Raw genomic sequence first — 4,908 nt, 5'->3', positions numbered from 1 at the left:
TACACACGTAATCATTTGGGGGTTTCCTTTGGAATGATATTGAATTTATAGATCAATTTGTGTGCCAGTTAACATGTTTATGATATGGAGTTCTACAGTCTATGAATATGGTACTACTATGCTTTTATTTAAGTCTTATTAAATATCTTAATAAGGTTATACAATTTTGTCTCTAATATATTTTGTTAGATTTATTTGTATTTTTCAATGCTTTGTATTTATTAAATTATTCTCTCATTGAATTTTATTACTTAAATCTAACACTGTCTTATGATTCTTATAAGTTTCCTACACGGACAATCAAGTCACCTTTAAATAAAGACAGTTTATCTTTTCCTTTATATTTTATTTTATTTTTCCAGATGTGTTTGTTGGTGCCTCCAGTATAGTGCTGAGTGGAAATGATGAGCAGGAAGAGCAGCCTTATTTCTTGTTGTATTGCCCCTATATAGCCATTTTTAATAAAAGGTTTGGTGTCCTTAAAAAGTATAAATATCCTACAGTTCAGTGTAATGTTCTATAAATGTTAGCTGGATCAAGTGTTTAATTATATTTTTAAATCTAATATGGTCTGAACATCTCTGTGTGTGTGTATGTGTGTGCTTACACTATATCAATTTTTAGCAAAATCTCTTGCTTTGAAGATAAAGTCCATTTTTTGTAGTTCCTTCATTTTTGCTCTGTTTATTTTGATGTAGTGATATTATACTTTAGGTTTGCTATGTCTGGTGATTTGAACCTTTGACTTGTAGACACTCTCTTTATGTTCTTTGTTTACTGTAGTTTTCATATGGTTAGTAGTCATCTACTGTATCTTTATGTTTATTTTCTGTATCCTTATGTTTTAGATGTGTTTTTTATTAATGACATAGCTGAGTTTCTTAAAACATTTTTGACAGTGTTTAAATTTTACTTGAAGCATTATATTCATATATACCATTTTAAATATTACTACAGAATCATTTTGTTATACATCTTTTTCCATTTTTTTGTAAAGGATTGATTATTTTTTCTCCCTTTTTTGGTCATTACTCTTCTTTTTTTTGTTATTTTATTGGTTAGTCTCAACATTTTAATACATTCACCCAACTTACCCAAGTCTAAAGTTGTTCACACTCCTATCTTCCTCCTAAGTGATACAAGTGCTTTAGTACACTAGACCCCTGAAGTCATCACCTCAAAATTATTTGTTAGTGAGTCATGTGTTTTACTTCTAATTTTTAAGCCCCAATAATGCATTGTTGCTACTATTTATAAAAATCACTGCTTAATTAGCTGTACTCTCACATTTATACTTTTTTCCTGCTCATTATTTCTTCTTTAATCATGTATCATTTCAATAATCTTTTGCCTGTAGTATAGCCTTTTGAATATTTTTAAATGAAAGACTGTTTGTAGTTAACTTTTAGTTTTGTCTGTCTGAAAAATATATTCACTTGTACATACTTCTAGATAAACAGTATTCTCTTGAAAAATGGAGTTACTTGTTTACATTTTGGGTTTTATTATGGCTAGAAAAGTCAACTCAACAGGTAGCCATTCCTTTGAAGGTTATCTGTCTTTTATCTCTGCTTTAAAGAATTTGCTTTGACATTGTTAATGTTCATGTCTTGGCATTGCTAATTATCTGTAGTTTTGTATATTGTGCCTAGATATGATTTTTTAAAAATTTATCTTACCCACTATTTTATTTTTCTTGTATCAGTGTGGGTTGGTCTCTTTCAGCAGTTCTGGAAATTCTTGGCCTTCTTTTTTCCCTTACAAATATGCCTCAACTTTTTTGTCTCTCAGTATTGAATTCTAAATAATTTGTTCAAATCCAATGAAATCTGTCCAGAATTTATCCATCCCTATAATATGAAAATAAAGATATTTATCGAAGAAGATACAAGATACAGGAAGCATGGTAGATAGGACAAGGATGCCTCAATCCCCTTCAAAGAAGGTACCTTGGACTTTACATAGTTCTCCCAATCACCATCAGTTGCCCTGTTGCATTTTCCTGAATCTCATCAAAGGTCTGAGATCTCTTCCCCTTGAAAGGTGATTACAGTTTTGTGAAAAGCCAGAAGTTGCAGGCCCACAAATCTGGGCTATAGGAGGGCTGAGTCACCTGGGTGATTTGATGTTTTGCCAGAAAACTTTGCATAAGATGTGATGTATAAGTGGGCATATTGTCATGATAAGGCTGCCAATCACCAGTTGCCCATAGCTGTGGCCTTCTCAATCATCCAAATAGTTTCGTGGAGGAATATTCATCTTAATGTAACATTTGGTGTAGATTTGTTGCTCTACTCGCTCAGTCATTTTGAATGCAATGGCCACGCAGTACACATGCTCACTCAATGGCATTTACCACCCCCAGTGACTCGTACAGTGAAGTCATCATTGTTTACAAATGTGCAATGTAGTGTACTCTCCTTGGCTGCCATGTTACATCAATGTCATGTAAATGGTTCTTGGTATATTAACAATGTTGAGGCCAAAATGAAGGTGTAGGTAGATACACTTTGCCTCCTCACACAATGAAAAGGACAACAATCAATTTAAAAACAAAAAATAACCAGGACTACTGGAAAACCAAACTGTATGCAAGTCTGACAACCAAGGAGTTAAAGAAACATTCATCCAGACTGGTAGGAGGGGAAGAGTTAGACAGCTGGGGGAGGAGAGGACTCTTGGAAAGGTGGTGTCTGGTGGAGTGGACAGTCCCACATTTGTGTATGGATAAACCGGGAGGAGCAACTTGGAAGCGAGACAGGCTGCATAACCCAGGGTTCCAGTGCAGGGAAGTAAAGTCTCAAAACCTCTGACTGAAAAAATCTGTGGGGGTTGCAGCAGTGGGAGGAACTCTCAACCTCACAGGAGAGTTCATTGGAGAGACCCATAGGGTCCTAAAACATACACAAAACCACCCACCTGGGAATCAGCACCAGAAGGGCCCAATTTAATTGTGGGGGTAGTGATGGAAGTGACTGAATAACAGTGGAGAGCAGAGCATGTGATATTGTTCCCTCTCAGACCTCTCCTCCACGTTCAGCACCGCAATGCAGAGAAGTGGGTTGCCCTGCCCTGGCAAATACATAAGGCTCCACCCCTTACTATGTAACAGGTGCACCAAGATGAAAATATGGCCCAAATGAAAGAACAAATCAAAGTTCCAGAAAAAATACAATTAAGTGATGAAGAGATAGCCAATCTATCAGATGCAGAGTTCAAGACACTTGTAATCAGGATGCTCACAGAACTGGTTGAGTATGGTCACAAAATAGAGGAAAAAGTGAAGGTTATGAACAGTGAAACAAAGAAAAATGTACAGAGAACTAACAGTGAAAGGAAGGAACCTGGGGCTCAGATCAGCAGTTTGGACCAGGAAGAAGAAATAAACATTTAACCAAAACAGGACGGAGAAACAAGAATTCAAAAACAGTGAGGAGAGGAACCTCTGAGACAACTTTAAATGTTCTAACATTGGAGTCATAGGGGTGCCAGAAATAGAAGAGGAAGAGCAAGAAACTGAAAACTTATTTGAAAAAATCATGAAGGAGAAGTTCACCAACCTGCCAAAGGAAATAGACTTCCAAGAAGTCCAGGAAGCTCACAGAGTCCCAAAGAATTTGGACCCAAGGAAGCACTCTCCAAGGCACGTCATAATTCTATTACCCAAGATTAAACATAAAGAGAGAATCTTAAAAGCAGCAAGAGAAAAGGAGATAGTTACCTACAAAGGAGTTCCTATCAGACTATCAGCTGATTTCTCAAAAGAAACCTTGCAGTCAAGAAAGGGCTGGAAAGAAGTATTCAAAGTCATGAATGGCAAGGACCTACATCCAAGATTACCCTATCCAGCAAAGCTATCATTTTGAATGGAAGGGCAGATAAAGTGCTTCCCATATAAGGTCTAGTTAAATGAGTTCATCATCACCAAGCCCTTATTATGTGAAATTTTAAAGGGATTTATCTAAGAAAAAGATTAAGAATTTGAACAGTAAAATGACAAAAACTCACAACTATCAACAACTGAAACCCCCCCCCAAAACAAAAACAGACTAAGAAAACAACTGGAACAGGAACAGATTCACAGAAATAGAGATCATGCGGAGGGTTATCAGTGGGGAGGGTGAGTAGGGAGAATGGGTGAAAAGGTACAGGGAATAAGAAGCATAAATGTAGGTACAAATTAGACAGGGTGGGGTTAAGCATAGTGTGGCAAATGGAGAAGCCAAAGAACTTATATGTACAACCCATGGACATCAACTAAAGTGGGGGAATGATGGTGGGATGTGCAGTGTGGAGGAGAATAAAAGGGAGAGAAAAATGGGACAACTTTAATAGTATAATCAATAAGATACATTAGAAAAAACAATGGACTTTTTGGGCAGACTTTGTGTATCTTTCAATCACTAATTCTCCCTTCAATTGCTTTAAATTTGCTGTTAAATGCTTACATCGAATGTTGATGCATGTTACATTTTTATTTCTTTTTTCTTATCAATTACAGTTGTTTCCATTTTTTCCCTTTGCTATCTCCTGCCCCACCCCTCTTCCTCTGTCAATCCCCACCCTGATGTCCATTACCATGGGTCCTTTATACCTGTTCCTTGACTAGACTCTTCTCCTTCTTTCCCCTGCTATTCCCCTGCTCCCTCCTCTCTGGTCACTGTCAGTTTGTTCCTTACTTCTATGTCTCTGGTTCTGTTTTGCTTGCTTGTTTGTCTTGTTCATTAGGTTCCACTTGTAGCTGAGATCATATGGCATTTGACTTTTGCCATCTGGCCTTTTCTAATTCTGCTTTTTCAAATCTGCTTGATTGTTTTTTTTATAATTTTCTGTTCGTTTTTAATACATTCAATTGTCTTAACATATAGAGCTCTGTAAGGTGTTTCCAATGCTTAGCTTTCATAACTC

This window comes from Artibeus jamaicensis, unplaced genomic scaffold, assembly GCF_021234435.1.
Source record: "Artibeus jamaicensis isolate MK-2021 breed Jamaican fruit bat unplaced genomic scaffold, CSHL_Jam_final scaffold_916, whole genome shotgun sequence".
Taxonomy (NCBI): Eukaryota; Metazoa; Chordata; class Mammalia; order Chiroptera; family Phyllostomidae; genus Artibeus; species Artibeus jamaicensis.
This window is presented reverse-complemented; position numbering follows the sequence as displayed.